At 34.4% G+C, this 8,562-nt stretch overlaps 1 long non-coding RNA gene across 3 annotated transcripts; it reads left to right on the plus strand.

Moving 5' to 3' along the window:
- Positions 1-3,691: 3,691 nt before the first annotated feature.
- On the plus strand, positions 3,692-7,728 carry LOC113310800. 3 transcript variants are annotated; one of them, XR_003341393.1, is made up of 5 exons: positions 3,692-5,041; positions 6,009-6,065; positions 6,751-6,871; positions 6,959-7,100; positions 7,670-7,728. It is a non-coding gene; the product is annotated as an uncharacterized LOC113310800 (long non-coding RNA). The 3 variants fall into 3 exon arrangements; XR_003341392.1 differs by lacking the exon at positions 6,009-6,065; XR_003341394.1 differs by lacking the exons at positions 3,692-5,041; positions 6,009-6,065 and adding an exon at positions 5,709-5,758.
- The last annotated feature ends 834 nt before the right edge of the window (positions 7,729-8,562 follow it).

Here is an 8,562-nt window from a genome sequence, read left to right on the forward strand (position 1 = left end):
GACAAAGCCAGGTGAAGGTTGTGGTGTGGGGGCCGTTGCCCAAATCAACGGAAAGATATTTTTACAACATGTAAATTATACACAAAATTGGTCAATTAACCCAATAACGATAATTCGTGGGTGAAAAAAATATGTAAAATTTGATACTGTTTAAATTGACAAAAATGTAAATAGTCAGAATGTAAACAGTTTCTTTTTACCCATTTTCAAATACTTTTTCTTAATTTTAATTTACATCAGGATGCATCCAGTTTCATCCTCGCTATTTTTTAAGTTTAAGCCAGGATGAATCCAGTTTCATCAGTGGCGGAGCCTGATTTTTCTGTCAAGGGGGGCTAAAATTAAATTCTAAAAATGCAGGGATTTTTAGTGGACTAAATGTTATATAGAAGGTGGACTAAACATAAGAAATGGGATAACATAGAGGACTTTTACACAGTTTTGGAAATTTTACGGGGGGCTAGAGCCAGGGTTAGTCAACCCTTGGCTCCGCCCCTGAGTTTCATCCTTGCTATTTTTTTGTGTCCATTTCACCCATACTAATTTCTACTCGTTCATTAGGACCATGTTTTAAAAAAAATGGACAAATGACCCATTTTCTATAAATTATAAACTTAAAATTTCATTTACTGTTGTTTGTTATCTAGTGAGTTTTATTTTTTTGCTTGATAAAAAATTTGGTGTTGATGAACTTGGACTCAAATTATTAGTATTATCACTCAATGACTTAACCACGATATTACAGTACGAGATTTTTTTGTAATTCTCTTATTTTTAATTTTGATTCTTACCGGTGATAAATGTGGATGATTCTTGCTTTCCTGGTTTCTAGTGATTAATGGCGAGTGAGGCTACACCTCCATATTTTATGCTCTTTCTTGCACAAAGCCTGTGTCCGAAGCTGTTAGGGAGACCCCGGGTTAATACTCTAAGTTTTACACCCCTATGTGTCATCCATCTCGACTGTAGATTTCATCCATATTCTATACCACCAGAAAAAAAATAAAGAGTCCGTTTTAAAAGTGAGCTAATAAAAATTTGACACATAGTGATGTAAATTTTTTTGGGTATAAAACCGGTGTCTTTTTAGCATTTTCGACTCTAATCTATTGCAACTCTCTGCCACTCACCGGAATGTCAGAAATATATCCCAATTTGATGGGCACTTGGATTTTTATATAAAAAGTTAGTTCGTGGGTCTAACTTATTAGTCCATTTTCACGTGGTCGGAATAATATTTAGCTTAGTAAAGACACAGATGCTTTAAATAAACAAATCACAAAAACCATGTGTACTTGATTAAAGTAGAAATTAAAGAACATTCTTTTCCTACTAAAATAATGATGATAAAACGAGAAATGAATCGGAAAAGTTACATTTTAACCGGAGGAGCTGAATTAAGGTGATATTTTACCAACCAAACCAGCTAACATGTGACACATAGTCACGATGTTTAAAGCTTTAGCTAGGCAATAATTTTAAGCAGCTCAACTCTCAAGTTGACACCAATTTCTCAGTTTAAAAAAGAAAAAAAAAATATTTGATGGAAAGGAAAATTATATTAAAAGCGTAATAAATGCTAGACTTTTGAATTTTGTGTTGCAAATGTGTAGACATTTGTTGAAGATTTTTTATCCTTGCTTCCTTTGCAATGTAGTCCGCAGCAGAGTTATGTTTTCTATTTATGTACTTCACCTATGCTAGGGGTAATTCTTCCAAAATTGTTCTGGCTTCTTGCAAAGTGTTTTCCGCTGTCCAGGGGGATTCTGTACTTATCTTATTGATGTTGTCCGCCAAAGCTTTGCAGTCAGTGATTATGATAACATTTGATAGAATGTTATTCTTTAACCAAGTAGCTGCCTTTAACAGGGCTTTTGTTTCCGCGTGAAAAGCTGAAGTGGCCCACTCTGAACCCGCTGATATATGCATAAAAGTCTCATGATCCATTGAGTATAGTAAAAAGGCGTAACCCATAGAAAAGTTTTCTTTTCTAAAGGATGCATCAATAAAGATTATCCAACATGTGTTTATGTCGGACCAACTATTCCTAACTAAAGTTCCTTTATTTTTAGGAATTCCCTTTTGGATAAATTTGGTAGGATTAGAGTTCAGGTATCTATCAATCTGATCCATCAAGTTTAAAAAAGAAAATCGACAACAACTTGGTTGACAACAGTTTAAATTTCCTTCAAAATTGGTGGTTTTGTCACTAATGTCAAAATGCAAACGGGTTGAATTTCTTCTTAAAAACAAAAAACAAAAATATTGTTAAAGGTGGTAGTTTGGCTAGGATTGTATAAATCCAAAGATCCAGCAGCCAAGATCTTGATATGTGGATTTATACTAGCCCTAGAAAATTGATATATGTTTCTGGTAATCGTGAACTTTAATAATTTCAGATAAATTTTTCTTATAGCCTAGTAATTTTCATGCCAGATACCCAATGCTTATAAAGCCATAGTCATGATCATTTCATACATATAACCATTTAGGTTTCTTAGCACAATAAAATAAGGCTTTTGTTCTGACGTCTATAAATAACAAGTTGAGTGCACGTGTATTGTACGTCAGCAAACAATAGTCTTTTCCATACGCATCTTCCATGTTTCAAAAAACATGCCACCCTACAACAAAAGTGAAAATGCACGTTTTAACAACATATAGATGCTAAATTCAGCTTTCACAAATGAGACTTGTAAAGAGTCTGAAATGAATCCATAATAAAAATGTAATACAATTAGTAATTTGAATTAACTAACAGGTTTGCTATGTTTTCGGCATTACAGACATTACGGATCAAAGTGCACCCACCCCCACCCCGACTTCGAAAGGGTTATGAAAACTATTATTGGACTTTTGTGTTCAGACACTTTTGTGAGGGTTATGAATAAAGTGTCATCATTCAAGTATATGTTCACATATATATCGATAAATAATCATTTGCTTTGATTTCAACAACGCTCTCCATTCTTATTGCTTTTCACCAAATTCATCAAGTATGAACAGATGTTCTTAAGCTTAAGTCATACTTCTAGAAGATATATAAGATAAACTTGACTCGAAATTTATTTTATGCATGTACTGTCTGATTTAGTCATGCGACAATGTCTCGAAGATAGAAATGTGAAATTAGTATAAGAAACTTAGACTTCCGCATTTGAAAGAACTTAAAATCAACACAGTGAACCTAGAGCTACAAATTTTAATCTTAGTTGTAGAAAGCTATTTAGGTTTGTGCTTTGTTTTAAGTTGTTTGCGCTTAGACAGAGGGGATTATTTTATAAGGTGGGGAGTGTTTGAAGACCAGAAGGATGGTTTTATTTTCGAGGACGAAAATGAATAAGGTGGGGGAATGTAAGGACCCTCGAGCTCGTCAACGTTATTAGACCGGTCAAGTGACGAATTAGATGATAATAACTCGATTAGTTTAACTCGAGCGTTAATTATTAGGAACTAATCTAACAACGATCTAGATACGAGACCGGTACCGTTAGATAGAAGTCGAGAAATTATGCGGAATGGACTAGTTGAACGTGTCATTCGGACATTAGACGAAGAAGATATCACCGGATGAGCATGAGTGGTAAAAGAGTCTTTTTTCCAATAACCGACCTGACTTCCCCTTAACGTTTGAGTGGGTTCCTTTATTACGGGACGTTGGCCTTATCATCAAAACGTGTCGAGAGAAGATTTCACTTTCTTTTTCCTTATCTTTCTTCTCCTCCGCTTCTCCTCTTTCTCTTCTCTGTTCTTCATCTGCTGATGGTTGTGAGAATTAAACGAGGGTTTTGAGTTCGAATCAAGAGTAGAAAGGTCATGGAAGGTTTACTGGTGGTGAAGACTGTTATATAGTTGAGTTGAATCTGAAGAAGAATTAAATCCGATATGTTATTGATTAGGTGGAGGAATTAGGGTTTCTAAAATTGTTATTCAGATTCGATCAAGGATGAATAAGAAGGATTAAGGACTGGGTCTGGATGACTAATTATCGGGTTGGAGTTAACTGGGTTATATGGAGATGTTTGATGATTGAGCCGAGAGTTAGGATTTCTGGAAGAATTCAAAGAAGAACCAGAAGATGAAATTGATAATTTAGAAGATTGATTTGAGATGGGTTTTGATAAGGTAAGAAGTAGTAATGTTTGCATGAGCTTATTTTCGATTTCAGTTGCTCATGTTTTTTTCCCAAAATAGAAATTAGGGGTTTTGGTGAATGCTGAACAGAACTGGTGGTTGTTGTTGTCTTAAAAAGAATCGGTGGATGAAGTCAAGTGAATAAGAAACTTAATTCAATTTCCTGAGCAACACCATTTGAGGTAATTGTTTCTTAAAAGTAAATTAATATAGCCTTATGTTTATTGATGAATACATATGTTGGATTATGGAGATAAAATAGATAATGGTTGTTAAGATAGGTTTGAGCTTGAGTTAAAAGGAGGAGATGTAATTGAACTGAAATTGCAGGGGATATGAGTGATATGGATGTGTGTATTGTTGATAATGATTACAGTGTGGCAGGTGGAGTGTACAAGAATCTGAGGTTGTTGAAATTACAACAATATAGGTGGTAATGAACTGTAGGAGGTATTAGAGGTTTGTTGTTTTGGATTTGGAACTAGAATGAGAATTAGGTGTTGCATTTGATATGGATTATTGTCATTGTATTGATATGAACTGCTGGTAGAGTTGAAATAGAAGATGTGATGAATGTGTGGCCGTGAGAATGATTACAGGTGCAAGAGAATGTGTTTGGAGTTGGTGTTTAGGATTACTGTAGTTGATGTATAGATGAGAATGGAATGTACTGGTGTGGCAGGTTGTTGTGGTAATGTTGTTGTTGAATCTGGTGAAGACATGGAAGGTGGTAACATTGAAGGGCAACTGAAGTTTAGATGTGACATACAAAGGGAGTCTGGTAGAATTGTTGCTGCTGTGGAAGTTGAATGAGATGTTATGTGATTGTGTTGAATGAGAGTTAGATGTGTGGTGAAGTTGAGCTTGTAGTTGTAGAAAGAGTGAAAGCTTGGATCTGCAGTTGCAGGTAATTTGTAATTGTATTTGTAAATTGATTTTGAAGTTCATTTAGAATGAATGAATAGATTGTTATTGAAATGAAATCTGTAATAGAAGTTTAGCTTAGGCTTGTGGCCTATTAGTCATCCTAGTTAGTAGTATGAATGAGTTAGTTTAGCTGACTCAGTTTATATGACTGAGTTGAATCGTATTGACCCATCTGAATCAGTCTAGTTGACTTTGTTTGACCGATTCATCTATTTAGACCTGGATCAGTTGACCTTGGACTTGACCTTTATTGGATGTTGACTATTAGTTGAACCCTTTGACCGTCAGTGACTGTTAGTTGACCCAGTTGGATCATGCCTTGTGTAATGTGCTTGTTAGTGGACTTGGGCTTAGGGCAAGTTTTCTTAGTAGGAATTACCAATAGGTACCATTATGTTCTTAGTTAGTGGCAGGTCCACCCATTAAAGCCCAGTAATCAGAGGTCCATAATTAAAAGAAAACATGAAAATGAACCAAATTTTTTTAGCCCAGGTCCTGCACACGTGCGACATCAGGTATACGTAATATGAAAATACCACAAATAACCTTTTCTATTTAATATGTTAAAAGCATGAGAAATATTTTTCACATTTCATTTTCTTCTTCTCTTTCCTCTCACCATTGTTGCAGATGAAGATGAAGATTTGTTTTTGTTCTTTCTCGTTTCTACCGAATCAGATGATGAAGATTTTCCATTGTAATGTTTCTTTTAAGGTTTTGGCGTTCTAATCATTGTTGTGCTTGATTATGTTTTCGATCTCCATGGTTGATTTGTCGACTATATATTAGATCTAGATGAATAATCACATTTTTTGTTCATTTCGTTGCTAGATTCGATTATGCCACTTCCATTTTAGATGTTTTAGACGTATTTCAGTTTTTTTTTGTATATGAATCAACAGTACGTATATCCCGTATTGATGGAAACTTAGTTTATTTTTGAGAAGAAGAAGAAGAAGATGCATCGTTATGATTTACGACGAGAAGATTGTTTGTGTTTCCACGTATGTATATTAACAATGATTTTCGGTTTCCATTCTATTTTTTTCATAGATTCGATACTAGTTTTTCACATGAAACTGAAGTTTAGATTATGAATCAGCAGTACATATATGATGTACTGAAAAATTATGCTATAATTTTGTTATTTTTGTAGTTTTTGATATTTTTCTTCTTCGATCTAGAAGTATATATATGGAATATTGAAGAAAAAAAGTGTTTCGATTCTGGTTTTTAGAGATTCATTACTTGGTTTTCACATGCAACTGATTTTAGTTTCATTTTGGTTGTTTTTGATATGCTTTTAAGTTGTTTTTGTGTATTAATCATCGGTACGTATATGATATACTGGTGGATTTTGATGGAACAAGTTCAGATCTAAATAAACAATCATGTTTTGTGTTTATTTCATTAGTAGATCTGATACTTTTATGGTTTGTTTTTCAGTTTTCTTTTGTTATTATAAATTGTTGATAAACATCACTGTCCAGAGTTCGTCCTAAGTTTTATACTTCTCTTGCTGTTTTAAAAGTTTGTGGGGATATAGTTCATGAAAAGAATGTACACAGTTGGGTTTTGCTTAGATTTGTTTATAGACCTTCTTTGATTCATATGTGTAGTATTTGAATTTTATGTTTGTTAGTGATGTTGTGAAGTGTTTGATGAATAAGTGTTCTTGAAATGCATTAGAAGCGTTGGGTATCTTTAGAGAGATGAGAATTGAAGGAGTTAAATTGGAATTGCATGACTGTATCTTACTCATTGCTGGTGCTCCACTTGGTGAAGAATTGAAGGGGATTTTGATTCATGTGTATGTGCTCTTCCTCTTATGTGGTCTTCCTCTTTTTTGTATTTCCTTTTAAGATTCATGATACAATTTGTATCTTATCTATCACAGACAGGTGAAGGTGGGAACCCGTTCTGCGTTACTCAACTTTGGATCACCAGTGGATGCATCTCAGCTATATAAATTACTCCATGCCCTTCATCCACATCCTCATTAGAAGAAAAATTAGTAGGCAGAGGTGCACCTGGAACATGTATGTTGCTCGGATTTTGTTGCTTTTGTCATACATACCAAAATAAATAGAATAGTAGCTTGGTGCATCTTCTCGATGTTGTTTATTGCTCTGGAACTGTTATCCTCAACTGGATAGATAGACCTCACCCTGTGTAGTTTCTTAAATGCCAAATGGCCTAATGTAGGCTCATGGGCATGCGGATAAGTAAAAGGTTAGCCTAATATTTATAGTTAGATAATGTGATTTTGTTAATTTATACTAGTTTTTGAAAGTTTTATCGTTCTCCCAAAATCATGTAGACCTCTGAGGCAGAACAATTCTTTTTTCTACCACAAGTTTCTTGATTACCTGCTGCTGTGCGATATTGCTGTCTCACTGGAATACCCATTTCTTGCTTCATGCTACAAACAGACACCACCTGATACACAACTGTTTTTTTCACCCTTAGTCACTATGTGGAAATGATAATCTACAGAGTCACAAGATTCATAAATTGTTATTATCAATTGTTTTTCAGTTTTCTTTTGTGTATTACCTATCAGTACATATATGACGTTTTCTAATTTATTTATCATTGATTCTTACAGATTTGTACTCTACCTGGAAGCAGTGCAGCAAATATGTACTCGAATTTGTAAGCATTCAGATATATAATCGGATTTGTAAGCAGTACGACAGATATGTACTCAGATTTCTAAGCAGTGCGACAGATATGTACTCAAATTTATAAGCAGTGTAGCAAATATGTACTCGAATTTTTAAGCAGTGTACCAGATATGTACTCAAGTTTGTAAGCAGTGTAGACACACACGTTTGGTAGTAATGGGCATTATGGACATTTCCATGTTTTAATTAATTTTGGACCTTCGGATAAAAAAAAAATCCGGTTGGACCCTACTATAAATAACTATATGGGCCTAGGACCAAACAAGAAATTTTCCGTTTTCTTAATTAGACGTGTTGGACCTCTTGTGGTTCGAATGGTTCGAATTAGCCTTTGGTTCCTTCTACAAAGTTGTAGAGATTCCTAAGACTTAGTTAATGGACTATATAACCAACCTAACCTTTGATGTACTAAAGATAGAGAATCAATAGGTGTAAAGTCATAAATGGGCTTAGAACCATAAGATAGACTTGTATGATTTTTGTGTGAGCCATTTTGGCTAGCTTCTTAGACTTCTTGTGTGATTAACAGTTAGTCTATATTAACAACGATCGATTAATAGGATGAACAACTGGATCGTGGATCTCGAGGTAGGCGTGGCTTGTCATCAAAAGAGGTGGGAGTCTATATTTAGCTCTTTTGTGATTATTGTTGTTTTCTCTGAAAAAGTTTATGCTTAACATGCATTTTCTGATTGTGCTTTCCATGCATTGTTTAACTTTGATTTACGAAGGTTCTGTTATTTCTTTTAATCTTTCCATTGCTTGGAAAGGAATTGAAATGCTTTGTTCGTCTTTATGAATTGTTTGGGAAATA

Source organism: Papaver somniferum, chromosome 9 (genome assembly GCF_003573695.1).
Source record: "Papaver somniferum cultivar HN1 chromosome 9, ASM357369v1, whole genome shotgun sequence".
Taxonomy (NCBI): Eukaryota; Viridiplantae; Streptophyta; class Magnoliopsida; order Ranunculales; family Papaveraceae; genus Papaver; species Papaver somniferum.